Source organism: Lonchura striata, chromosome 7 (assembly GCF_046129695.1).
Source record: "Lonchura striata isolate bLonStr1 chromosome 7, bLonStr1.mat, whole genome shotgun sequence".
In the NCBI taxonomy this organism is placed as follows: domain Eukaryota; kingdom Metazoa; phylum Chordata; class Aves; order Passeriformes; family Estrildidae; genus Lonchura; species Lonchura striata.
This window is the reverse complement of record NC_134609.1, coordinates 2,861,155-2,875,605: the sequence shown is the minus strand read 5'-3', so window position 1 is coordinate 2,875,605 and position 14,451 is coordinate 2,861,155. Positions and strand designations below refer to the sequence as shown.

General features: G+C 37.5%; 1 protein-coding gene across 2 annotated transcripts in view; it reads right to left on the bottom strand.

The window, feature by feature from the left end:
- JMJD1C (jumonji domain containing 1C) overlaps positions 1–14,451 on the bottom strand; it is a 158,370-nt gene that overhangs the window by 140,942 nt on the left and 2,977 nt on the right. The gene's annotated exons all lie outside the window — the stretch shown is intronic.

Below are 14,451 nucleotides of genomic sequence, written 5' to 3'. Positions count from 1 at the left end.
CTACATTAGCGCCAGACAATGACTTGCCAGCACATCTAATGCCACCACAGTAAACACATTCTGCAACACAGACATCAAAATCCTTGCACCTGCACTTTCCAGAATGTAACATTCCTCATGCAATGCACTATGTGCCTAATGGAAGCTAAGAAGCTGCAGTAATAGTGGGGCTCACTAAAGAGACATTTACAATGGACAGAAATACCCAGCTGCCAGAGCAAGCCATCATTCAGCAAATAATCTCAGCCCTCTCTGCTCTTATCCACAAGGGAAGCCTACAAAACTTATTCGGAAAAATGAGCCCAGGGACAAACTTCAACGAACACCAAAAACCATAAACTCAATAAAGTGTCATAAACCCAGTAATTTTACTCCCCTCTTCATGTTCCAAACAATCAACTTTTTTTTTTTCTTTTTTTTTTTCTGGAGAATGAACTTATTTTAGCAGTTCTTTCACTCTCTCCTCCCATCCCCTCAAAAACCCACTCCTGCTTTTATCTCAAAGACTCAGATGACAAAAAGCATATCTAGTTTTTTACCCACCAGCTACAGCAAAATATTTAATAATGGTTTCTCTACCTTTGAAACTTGGTTTGCCTATACTCTAATACAGTCACACAATAATGTCCATCTTTCAAGAGCTCCTGTTTTTTCTTAACACATTTGCTAAATCTAGATGACCTCCCTGCTCAGTAGCCCTTTTAACTGACAGCCTACTATATATACACATATCATAAGCACAGGATATAAAAGCTGCAGGTTCACCAACTTTTACCTTATAAAGGCAGACTCCCTCCCATCATAAGACATAAAAACTTAATTCTCTGAGCAGGGAATTGAAGAAAAGTAAAAATTTGGTTTAGTTGCAAAATTAAGTTTTGGTGCCACTCATAGTTCAGCAAATCTCCCTCCAGAGACCCAGATGCTGCAACAGAACTCATTCATACATGCAATTCCTGTGACCGTGCTCTTGCACAAAGCCCTGTGACCCATCACAAGTACTGTTCATCACTGACTGGTTCTGCCTTGTTTACTGACTGATACTTTAGATTGCCCTTTTTGAAACCTGTAACCAAACCGATTTCTTATTTTTCTTTAAGCACAATGAGAGAAAGATTGAGAAAGAAGTCTAAAGAATGTCTATTTTAACATCTTTTGGTGATAGTTAAGGCTATGTTGATTTTTTCAGGCACACCCATTTTCAGGACTCCTACATCTCAGTCCGAATGCTTGAATTATTACAACCCACACTTGTGAGTGGGAGCTGAAAATATGGGGAAAAAATTTTTTAAAAATCTTTTACAACAGCAGTCCTGTAGGCTTAATTAAAAACAAAGAAGCCAAAAAAAGCAAAGGAAAAAAACCCCAAAACACAAGGGATAACACAGTCACCGGCTTAACAGCACTCAAATTCTTTGCCAAGACACAAAATTCTTTCTGTTCCTGCCTATTTTCCCTAGACACCTCCACCTCCTCCTTCCCATTAAACTAAACCAATATGTTCACACAGTTAAGCGTTCCAATAACTTGGTCAATATAAAATATTCATAGTAGTTCCAAATCTATCAAATTAGGATAAATATTCCCTCCCAATTCAAAAAGCATAAAGTCTCAGAGAACTGCAAGCACACCAATGCTTCTTCTTCCCCTATCAACTCCCTTAGGTTGTCCTCTTGTGGAAGAACTAAGAATTTAATCCTGAGGGCATTTAAGAACAGCACAGTCCGGATTTCACCATGTTTTACCACTTTTACAGGTTAGAAATGTTAAAACAAGGGGGTGTCACAAACCCTACTTAACACTTAAAATTTTGTTAGGCAAAACTGAATGAATACAGATCAGAACATATGGAGCACTTCTTCTGCTTTTCTTGATGCAACCCATAGAAGTGATAAGCTTGGCTTGTGACCAATTTGACATCTTGATAAATCAAGTCAGTTCCTCACAGAAAAAGGATCTCGACTGTTAAACATTTGAGCAATTCAAGTTAATTTGATTATTACTCAACTCCTCTGTCACTCCCAATTATTAAAACCTCTACAATAAAGTCAAAACCAGGGGTCTTTGCTATATCTATAACATAAAAAACAACTAGCATCACAAGTGATATATGAAAAAGTCTTCTGGCAACTCAAGTTGCCACCAATCTCTGTCATCAAGATGTCAATGACTGTGGGCCTACTAAATCATCAGGAAAACATCAAAGCCTTTAGGATTGAAAAGGTACCACTCAAACTTCGAGATCAGTATTAACTTAAACTTTCATTAAAAATACTTCATTGCACTTACTACTTAGTTTCCTAGACCACAAATTATATGCAGAGAGTTCAAAAGTCATGAGTTTAATCCACTGCAAAAGTTATTTCCTGAGTTGGTACCACAGAAACAATAGTAGTGTCATAGAAATGAAGAAGACATTCTCTGTGCTGAGGGGAAATAAGTTCAGAATATACCTTTAATAGGAGCTGAATCAGGCTGCTGAGTACAGCCCTATGGTTAGGGTCACAAAACCCATTAAAACTCCCTCAGCAGTATGAACATAGATAGTTTGCACCTCAAGCATGCTGTGCTTAAGACAGAACTTTCAGTGTTCATCCCAATACTATTAGTTTATATCATCTCCTTCAAGGTCCTTAAGCCTTACATATCTTGAAGTCCTACCCTAAATTCGTAATTCAGTTATTACATGATTTTTCCTTTGGACTTCACAGAACTCTGCTCACACACAGCACCTCACAATGCTGCTATACAATAATTTTATAATAGTTCATGACAGTATCTGTCTTTTTTAAATCATTTTGCCTCCTTCCTTTGTTAATTTAACTTACTAGGATTTTGGTTTCAAAGACTTCAGACTCAGCTACAAAATGCCAAATCCCACTTCTGATGCATACTTAGAATTTGTCACTAGCTACATTAGAAAAAAAAAAAAAGAAAAGGAAAAAAAAAAAAAAAAAAAGAAAGGAGAAAAAAAAGAGGAAAATTCCATTTGAACTTGCCACCTTGGAGTTTTATTCCTGGCAATCCTTCATGTTTGACAGACAACTGAGAAACTCCAGTAGAGCTACTTTGCCATACACCTCAAAAATGTCTCCTCCGTCAAAAGATTTCCCAAAGGTTAGGCTACAGGACACAAACAATACATCATTATAACCTCATTTCAGCTCCTTGTCACTCTGGATTTCAAAAATTCTGTAGCAGTGACAATTTTAGCTCTGCGTTTGCACAGCAGCTACCACAGTGAGGTTTTGGTCAAAGAGTGTCCTACAAAGTAAACAGAGTTGCATGGATACAGAAACCGTAATCTCAGCAATTCCAAAACTGAGACTTGGCCAAAGTTTATCATGCAATAAACAGTCTATTTACCCTGGAACATCTCAGGCTTACCTTCAGACAAACAAAATCACATACTCACAAGTCCATTTTTGAAGTTAACCACCCCCAAGCAACAAATGATCTTTAGCAAAAATATACTACTACTAAATCAATTTATTGCCCACAGAAGAGCCAACAGACCTGTGTAAGCATCTACCATTACCAGAAGCAGCATTTATATCTTTTATTTTTAAATGAGAAATCAGTAGTTTCAGTAGGTTTGATCTTCACAATAAAAATAAAAGTTATTAGTTAGCTAACTGTATCTTATTTCCTGAGGGAAAGGAGGTTTACTAGAGTCTTCCAACTGGGAGGACAGGACTAGATGATTATGAGAATCCTGAAGTACTCAAACCATAGAAAAACTCAATGAATAGATATGGTCTAAGGAGAAATTAAAATATAGCTCATTATTGGGGTAGGTAGGGTTACAAGAAATGCTAAGCAGGACTTGGGGCTCTGATGCTAAACAGACTTGGTGCTTTGGTGCTAAACAGGATTGAATGCTTTGCACAGGATGAGAGAAGATTAAAAGTAGTGTCAATAATTGCACTCATGTATCCAGAAAGATCTCAGTCTATTATGCTATTTTAAGACACCTTCTCCCTGCACAACACTTTCCATTGCCAGTTTTCTCATGCTGGCTACCTTGGTTTGATATTTCTAAAATTAGAAGGCAAGAAAAATATATAGAACACAGCAAGATGCTTGGGGGATATTATTTAACAGCATTCATTTCAAAGCACATCAACAATGCCTTCTAGTTGCAATGACTGAGCTATTAAGTGTTCTATGAAATAATTTAAAGATTTCTTTGCAAATTACTTTTATAAATTATAACCTGTAGAAAAAAATTAATTGTATTCTTTTCCCCAGGAGTGCATTTCCCATAATGCATATACTCTTTTAACTTAAAAACCACTGCAAGCTCAAATCAGTGTCACAGGCTAACCACGCTTCAAAGTGTTAACCTCTTTGGCATGACTGCATTTTCTTCCAGATAGTAAAATCTTGCAGAGTATCTGAGTAAGTAGTTTCCATTTTAAAAACGTCAGTAATGTTAGAAAACGGATAAAAGGATTACAAGAAGCAACCAGTAGAGAAATAGACTTCCAAGCACAATTTAACAGCATGCACTGCCCCACATCCATCATTACTGCTCCCCACACCACCCTTCACCACCACTCCAAGGGCCACAGACCACAAACCCCACCCCCTCAGCTCTCCCAAACAATGCCAATAAAACACAGCAGAGGAAAGGCCTGCACAGTCCATTGCACAAATACTACAGCAGCAATTTTCAACTTCTGTTGCAAAGCAGATATATCAATTTTCTTATTAAATATGTCTTGTTTTTATCACCATAAATGCCAATACTAGTAGGCAATATACCATCACCACACAAATGTATTACTTTCTACTATTGTTTCTAGGTGTGTGTATACACACACACACATATATAATTTTTAAGCATGTTTTCCAGTCAAGATTTCCTTATTAACTTTCAGCTACTGACAAATTTCAGAGGATCTGGATGTTTCTGCCCACAAATGAATTTCTTATGAGGCTTGCAAGACAAATGTCTTGCAAATCTGTATACTGTACTGATGGTGAGCTGGCTGCTTGCCTAATAGGCAGGCCTGCAGTTCCAAACCTCATGCTGCCACTGCCCAGCTGACAGGCCCAATAAAAAAAGGTATGGAATACTGATGTGGTAAAAAATACACCTGTTATTAATTAAGAGTAGCTTTCAGCAAAGCACATATTTAAGCTAGACATCACTGTCTTCTAAGGCCCAAAGGGGAAAAAAAACCACCAACTTCTCCACACTAAACAAAAAGGTTAATTCTGTAGCCTCACTGGTTCAGACATTAAGATTGATATTCACACTTAAATAGCCTGAAGGTGGATAAAGCTGCAGAAAGAGTTTGCACTTTACCAGACATCTGATAAACTAATCCCCTTCAAGGCTACCTGTCTGAGCTCTCATAACTAAAAGAATTCAACAGCAACTTTACTTAAGATCTGAGATTAAAAAAATCAGCTGAAAGGGAAGCCAATCAAGCAGCACATATTCAGAGAAGATGTTCATGCATTAGCACACACTCAAAATTACTTTTCTGTGTGCCACAAGTAGTCCAAACCTACCACAGCATCAGGCACCATGTTCCTGCACCACAATGTGTTTTAAGGAAGCAGTTCCCAAAACCTAACTTTCCAGAATTATGCTGCTGTGTTATTATCCATGGTACTCAGATGGCCAGCCTGTAGTTCTCTATCCCAGAAGCCTTGCAATTCTAAGTGAGGTTTGAGCTCAGGCTCTCCGTCCTATACATGCAGTCCCAAAAGAGCAACACATGCCTGCTATGTTACAAGTGAGTCTCCCTTTGCAGCCAAGAGCTGACAAATAACAAGCAGATACAGCTAAGTCCTGGAAAGAGAAGTAAACAAAGCAATTAAGAACAGCCACAAAACCCCCCTCAGTTCTACAACTGACATAAGAAATACCAAACTGACAGCTTTAGGAACAAGAACGGCACATGGCCCAAGCTGTAATTAATTACACAGCAATACCAGCCCCATGTCTCTGCTCTGACCTTAAGCAATCAATGCTTTTTGAGATTTCCTTTTTTCCTGAACTTAAGGAACTACTAGGTTTGAGTAAAGCTATCAATTCAGGTACTGAACTGCAACATCTAGACTTTCCTTGTTTACAAATTTCTTAGTATTTCTTTGTGCTAGAGAATGAACCCAGAGCAGCCAGAAAGCCTCCCAGGAAGGGATGCTGCCTTTTGTGCAGACAGGAGGAGCCTTTTGTCAATTCATATCAAACTACATACGTGTTTCTGCATCCAAACCATCAGAGCCTTCTCTTCTTTCCTTGCCTCCTCCATTGACTGATCTTTTACTTTCTACTTTGTGTACGTGTCACAGTTGAGACTGCCAAAATAGAGTATCACCATGCAATTTCAGAAGGCTTTAAGCATCAGCCCACACACAGCAACACCTTACCTCCCCAGAAGGCATCAACCCATACAGAGTAACAGCCCTCCACTTCAGAAGGCTGCAAGCATCTGCTCTTCTTGCTCTTCAGCCCAACCTTCGATACCCCGATGTTGATGCACTGCCCTGTGAGCCCTCTGCTCCCTCTGGGATGGGTCAGTGCACCTGGGCCCTCCATGGCTCATTGCCTTCAGTGCCACTCACCTGTCCTGCACAGCTGGGGCCAATTCGGGGTCAGGCTCAGCCCCACTCCCAATTACCACAAACTCTGTGCCTACAGGTATGTACCTGCCTGGTCTTTTCATAGGAATTCTTGATTAAAGAGCTCAAAAACTGATTAAAAAGTTTTCAGGGGAAAAAAAGGGGGAAGGGGGGGAAGAAGGAAAAATAAAAGTTCTTTTCCATTCTTTCCTGCCTCCAAACACTAGCTAACTCAATCCTAAGATTCCCAAGAGCCATTTTGCATGCCCTTATATTGTCCTCTTCTTAACTGAAGACATACTTGCTAGAGTGCAACCAAGACCAAAACCAGACTTCTGAAAAAAGGGAAGGAAAAACATAGACATAGAACTAATTAGTTATGTCAACTGAAGCTTAAACTCTTTCAAATGCACCAATAAACATTTCTGGAACACAGGTTCCAGATACCTGGAAATGGGTAGTTACCATAACACAAAACACATCTTAGTAAAGAACCTAAGAGGGTATTGAATGCAGCCCTTTTACTTCAGCCAACAAACCTAAGAATCCTCTGGAGATACAAACTTCCTCCATTTAAGAGGAACGAACTGAAGAGCCTTATTAAGTTATACCATTATTCTAGCAGAAAAGTAATATAGGGGCAAACTTAACACGTGTATCCTGTCTATCACATTTGAAACTAAGCCACTGAGCAACAATCAATTTTGGCATGTTATTGAAACATGAGCCATGCTCAAATGCATTTAAAAGTTAAAATAAAAAAAAAAAGTTTTAAATCAGATATCAGAAAACTTACTGTCAAAAAAATTTTGACAGGGAAAAATATGCCAAGGTATACACACACATCTCACTTTACCTGAAAAGGCAATACTACAGGACTCAAAAAAAACCAAAAAACAACACACACACCAAAAAAACCCAAAACAACAAACCCAAAACAACAACAACAACAAATTAAATAGTACCAGCAAGCCATTTTTCTAAGCATCAACAGAAAGCCAAATCTTTTAATTTTAAGTATAAAAATCTTTACAATCATTTACTAAAGTGCTACATTCCATTTTAAAAGAAACCATCTCATGGAATCATAAAGTTAGTCAATGAATAATTTATCAAACAAGATTTTTCATTTTCTAGTCTTAGGCCTGACTCACTAAATTGAAATCTTGTAAAAAGCAATCAGTAACAAAAGAAATGATTAATTTAGACTACAAACTTTTAAAGGAAAAAATACTACAAAGTAACAAAACACTTGAAACATTTTCTATTTATAAAAACAAATTGAACTTTCTTTAAATGAGTTAAAATGTATTATATCTTCTAAATGATCACACGGAAAGAGGTAAGTACACCGTTATACAGAAAAGCTACCTATTTAATTGAGAAGTGATCATGACATTATCTAAAAATATTCACATTCTGACCTACATTCAAATTTTAAAATACAACAATATATAAGAGGTTCAGGTGTATTTAGGACAGCACACCTGAATTAACAGTTAGCAAGCCAGAAATATTTCATTATCACCTCCTTTTTTTTTTTTAAACTTACTGCTTAACTGCTATTAAGTAGATTACCATCAAGGTTTGACCAACATCTGGGTATACTAAACATAAATGCACCTGCAATAGACAATTTTGTTACCAAAACTGAAAAGAAAAAACAACCATATACTTCGGTGAATAAATAAATTTAATTTTTTTTAAATTTAAAACTCATTTATAATGTTACCTCATTTCCTGGAAAAAAAAAATTAACTCAACAATATTAAATTAATTCTGTTCAGAACAACCTGCAGAAAGGGAATCATGTGAAGATACACATCTTGGTGGAGAGGCATTTAAGATAAGCAAACAAACTACACTCCTTGGAATAATCTAGTTCAAAGAGACATTTATTTGGACAGGGTTGGTAGGGACTGACAGAAGAGATACCTCATTTTCTATTGGGTTAAGAAACAGTGAAGGAAAATTGCCACATTTATAACCTCCAAGAGACAAATAGGAAGTCACAGAGCACAGCTAATAAAATCCTGAGTGCCATGAAAAAATCATGAATGGCAAACAAGGGCTGGCTGTGGACTTGTACCTCACAATGCAGGGACCAAAGCATATCTGAAACAACAGAAGGGAATCCTGAGTACAATGCACAGGTAAAGCCTAATCCTTCTTCATGACAGGATTTTGCGAAGTTCACAGAAATTCAAAAATATTTCCCACTAATTAATTTATGAGAAACCCAGGAAGGGCTACAAACCCCAATGACCTCTGCTGGATGAAGTTCCTGAGCTCCAAATCCCTATAACAAAACACTGAGGAAGTGCAGCCATAAGCCATAATTGTAGAGGTGTGACAGCAAATCATCACAACAGCTCTGAAGGCCACAGTACCTCATTCCATTCAGTCTTCAACTAGATCAGCTTTTGGACTTTTGACAAAAATGTTGGCAACTAGACCATTGTTAGTTCTTAGCTCTTTAAATCTCACCAAGAGTCTACAGCCAAAAACTCATTAACCTCCCCTCTAAAGCTTGTACCATGTCTTGATTGGACCCACTTGCTCCTGTCTTTGATGAAGACAAAGGCTGAAAAATTGAAGTCTTCAAGTTATGTTGTAGGATTAGGGTGCAAGAAAAAGTACAGATTAAAGACAAACTCCAGCCTAAAACTTCATACCATTTCCTGGTTTTCCTTCTCCAAGATTTTCTATGCTGACTGTAAAGTTTAGATCACATATTTTTTATTATTACTCCAACAAGTTTCTTTGCTCGACTTTGGCTTTTGGGCTGCCTTGTTTGTTTTTCAAAGGTAGTAAATTTACATTCCATATTTCAGGAAAGAAGAGAAGCCAAGAAAAACAAAAAAATAAGGAAATCAGCTGGAGGAATGTTTCAAAATGAACTGTCCTTGCCAACACTCCTCCAAAATACAGCTTTTCAAATCCCCTACTCACCAGACATTCAGGAGTGAAGAGATTCGAGTTGGACCACCTGGCAATGACTCAGCAAATGTTCTCTTTTTCACAGAGCAATCAAAATTCAGATTTTAAACCATCATTTGATTGAGGAGCCCTGCTCCCTTAGCCAAAAACTAAAACCATGGTGAGCCAACCCAAATAATAAGTCAGTGGTGTCTACTTGAGTTACCTGCAGTGAAGCCTCGCTGCAATCATTTCAACATCTGCATCAGCTATAGTGCTGTTCAGAACACTCGAAAAGATCTTGATGCAGAAGTATTATAGGCAACACTTTAGTGAGTCATCAGAGGTTTATGCATTTTAACGTAGATCTAGATGCTTAAGTTTCCCTCAGAGCATTTAGTTTCACATCTAATCTTCCAAAACTTGCTTTTGTAAGTAAGTCTTGCATCAGCAGACATCAAATGATCATGTCATGCGCTATTGTGAACATTTATTTTTTTATTCAGTTGAAAGAAGACATTACTCATACTATGTGAATAAGTATCATTAATACAACTGAATACATCTGCTAGTTACTGCATACAACCCTCAAAAATATTTAAGTCAGTTTTCAATTTCATTCAGGCCATGGTCCAGAGACATTTCTCCTGGACACAGTTCCACCTTCAGCTGCTCCTACCCTCGGACTGATCCCATACCACCTCTTCCAACCTCAGTACAACTGCTTGAAGTGTCATATGGTGAGGGATCAGGAAACAGTTCAGGGTTAAAAAAAAAAATTAAGCCAGCAGTGCCACCAAGAGAAATGTCTGTGGAACCACAGTCTTCAAAACTTCTAAAAGCATTGCCACTGGAGGATCAAGCTAGATGCTTTTAATGCTCATCCTGCATCTTCTGTGCCCGTGAATCTCTGAATAGAGTACATGAATTAGCTCAAAGCCAGTTGTTGTATGTACATGGAAGTAAGTTCCTCAGGAGCAAATCAAGTTGCTTCTTTCCACTTAATTCTGAAACATAGCAACATCTGTTTTAAGTAAAATAATAACATTTTAAAGAAAATTACTAGAAAGCAAAACCCAGCAAAATCCTTGATGCACCTCTAGATCCCCTGCTCTCATTCTGTCTTATAACATGGAAAATTAGTGGTGCACAGGTATAACATCAACTAACAACAGTAACTTTCTGAAGGAATCAATATAATGAAGCAATACAGCATTAGTTTAGCTTAGAATTCTCCACCAGTTTCCAAGAATAGGCTGGTTACAAGCAGAGTAGGTCTCAGTCCCTACCCAGCAGGGTGAGGAGGGAAACCCACCTGAAGGAACATGGGACGTCAATGCCCGAGCACAGCAGTGGGCAGTAACATCACGGGTGTCTCTTCCCACACAAACACTCACTGCCAACTTCAGCTGAACTTCTCGGATGATCTGTACTTACTGTTTTTCAGCAAAAGCAGCAGCAGTTTATCAAGTCCAACTGAATGGAAAAGTCAAGCCTAATCCCAGTAGAGATTCAAGATCCCTGATGGAACTAAGCATCTCTACAGTTCACTTGTAGTAGGATCAGAAGAAGGCTGAGCTGATTTTTGGCCAAATTTCATAAGAACCACTTTTAAAATTTGTTCCATTTGATATTAAATATCACTTCTGCTGTTCTCAAGCAAGTTCAGAGATCCTGGAAGGTGCACAAGAAGAATGGCTTCTTGTAAAATAGTTGCTCATTTTTTACAACTCTTTATGATGACTACGCCATGCTTTCAGATAGCTCCAAAGATTCACATAAAGTTCCAGAAGAAGAAAAATCTGAGGTAACGCAAATGTGGAATAATACAGTATTTACATGCAAAACATATAAAAGAAAAAAGCAAGTTTTTAACATTAAGAAAATATCTTATATCTCTTCCTAAGAGCTTCCTGAAAGATTTAACTCCAGGATAAAACCTTTTTCCATGCTTTGTTCACTGTTGCTTACTTTGCAACTAGGCAACAAATTAAATGGTTCCTCCCTGGCTCAGGACACCTGAGCGCTCTTTGCAATCTTGACATTCAAACAAACTTTACTCAAAATCCATCAGTGCAGGTACATTTACTTATTGATCTACATCATACTCGGGTTTCTTTTAGTAAGAGAAGTGAAGAGGGAAGGGCAGAGTCTAAAGCACTGAATCCTTGCAGTCAATTTCATAGGACTACTCTTCTGTTTGATCTTTTTGTCCAATTACTGTGAAAGAGATACTCCTTCCTGAACTATCTCTGGAATACAGATGAGGCGACATTCACAGACACAGGATGACAAGCTCAACCTTACTAGAAACACAAAAGGAAATAGGAAGTTTTCTTTACAGCTTAGCCAAGAAAAGACTGCCCAGCTGACACACACCAAACTTAAAAGACTCTTGTTGGTATCAACACTGATATAGAATAGCAGAAACAACTGAAAATGGCCTAAATCCCTGTTGCATTTTGAGCTTCTCCCACTCCTTCCAAACCAGATTCAAAACACATCCTACAACATTCCTTCATTCAGAGGCAGCAGTGATGTGATAAACTCTGGTATGTCTCTAGTGTCATCTCCAATAGATGAAGTAAATAACGTGACAGGATCCTCACCAACAACTTGCTCTTCATCTTTAACCCAGATGCTAGTACAGAAACATACAGAATTTTTAAATTCCATTAACCACCAACAAGCTGTGCACAATGAGTTTGAAACATATTTATTTACTTTCTACAATTATACAGAAAATTTTTCTGTGTCTTCCAGTTTATGTCAAGGCTAACGAGTCAAAGCTGCAGAGTACTTCAATAGCAAGGAAAGAAAACAGAAATTTCATTTTTCACAGAACAGCTCAAAAATTAACACATGTCCTTTCTTGTTGTAATACTATCTTAGCAAAAGGAGGACAGAGGACAAAATGCAGCACACTGCACTAAAAATCAGTATATGGCAGAAACGCAGTGTAACCTATAGAAGTGAAATTTGATGCCTCTATGACAAAGACAGATCCCATTCAGAAACTTTGAGAATGCAGAACCAGGAAGATGAAAACAATTACAACTTGTAAAGCGACTAGGTAAGAGCAGCTTCACCCACAATGAAGGCAAATTCAAATTCATGATTTAGTGAGAAACTAAGCAGTGTATGGAGTATTTGTCTAAAATATACTTTATTTTCCAATTATCCAAAATTATTTAAAATTATTTTCATACTAACTGTAACACAGTAGTGGTAAGTTTTCATTATATTTTGCGAACTTCCACTTTACTTTTAAGGAGGAAAATTCAGTTAAAACAAATATACAATCTGCTAGTATTCTCTTCAAATGGTTTGAAACCAGATTTACTGAATGTTTAACAATTCCCTGTTTTTAAATAACCAAATACGAGATGCCAAAAACCTACAATTTTCCAAAAGCATTAGTGTATTGTTTACATCACTATATCTTACTGACTTCATTGTAAATAAAAATCACACAGCTGCTTCAAACTATCATTAATATTTAGGCTTTTATGAAGAGTATCTGATATGGTGATTTATTGCCACAATATATTTCCCTATGCAAAATTATTAGATGTTAGTCTGACTACCATAATGCATTAAAGACTACCAACTCAATTTTTACGCTGTCTTCCAAACCATGTTCATCACGGCAGAAAAATTCATGCATAATAAACATGAACTTACGAATTACTGAGATTTCAGTATTTTACAGTTAATGAGATTTCTTTATTAAGAGTTGTACATTGTATGTATGCTTAAATGTTGACTTCCATTTTCTCTTTCATCACCAAATCAAAGGTTTGCAACCTATGGCCCAGAAAGCAATTCTTATGGGACAGTAAAGACCAGGGAGATCATATGGCATTAACTCCACCTCTTTCCTCCTGGCCATTTCTTTATTTGCCCAGAGTTATCACTGTAATCAGAGCAGCACACAGGCTTTTCCAGGCAGTTAGAAGGAAGGAAAACTAGAGCTCCCAGTTTCCTCTAACAACACTTGGTGTGAAGCTGAAAAAGAGCTATGAATTCTCTCAATGTCTATGAAACACACACACATATACACACAAACACATGTATCAAACCTCTGCCCTTGCTTTAATTTTTAAACAAATGCTTTGCAAACAACAACAATGTCCAAGAAAGAAAGATCGAGAGGTCTAACTTATAAAGCTCAGACCATGAAAACCAGCGAGAAAACTCCTGGATTAGATTTTCTACATTGCACACATTATACCTGTGTGGCAGGTGTTTACAACATCTGTAAACATTACAGAATGACAAAGAAAGAGGCACAGCTTCCAAATTCTGGCATGGAGGGTCTCACGTAGTGGCAAGAGAATTCATATTCCAGGAGACCAACAGTACTCACAACCAGTGCCAGCTGTTCTCACCATATTCCCCACTATTGGTGAATTCATAGGAAAGCTGAGGAAGGCAAAATTTCTATAAAGCAGTGGAAGAAAAGATACTTGGATAGTGTTCTCTTTCTTTGTAAAGAAATACATTATAAAAAAGATCTTACATATCAGCTATATTGCAATCACGAAAAGTATAAGGAATAGTTATTTAATATACTTTTTACTTTATTTAGTACACTAATGGAGTAGGGGAGACCTAGCAGGAGGAAAATACTAGACAACGGAGTTCTTCCCTATGTTTTCCTACCAGGACAATAATTTCAACTATGAAAATAATAATTAATTTAGCTATAGAAATACAATCATGAAACAAACTTAGCAGCATACAAAACCTGGCCTCTTGATTTCCCTGCTCAAAGGTGGAGAGCAGCTAGTCCAGCCTTCAGGTCTGGAGTTCCTGATTTAATGAGTAGTTCTGTTTACAGCAAAGCTAATGAAGCTCAGTTTCCTCTGGATTTGCTCCTATAAGCCCTGTGGCCACTTAACATTAATTACATCAGTTGCCTCTAAGCTTGCCCATGTCTCCTTGAGCTCC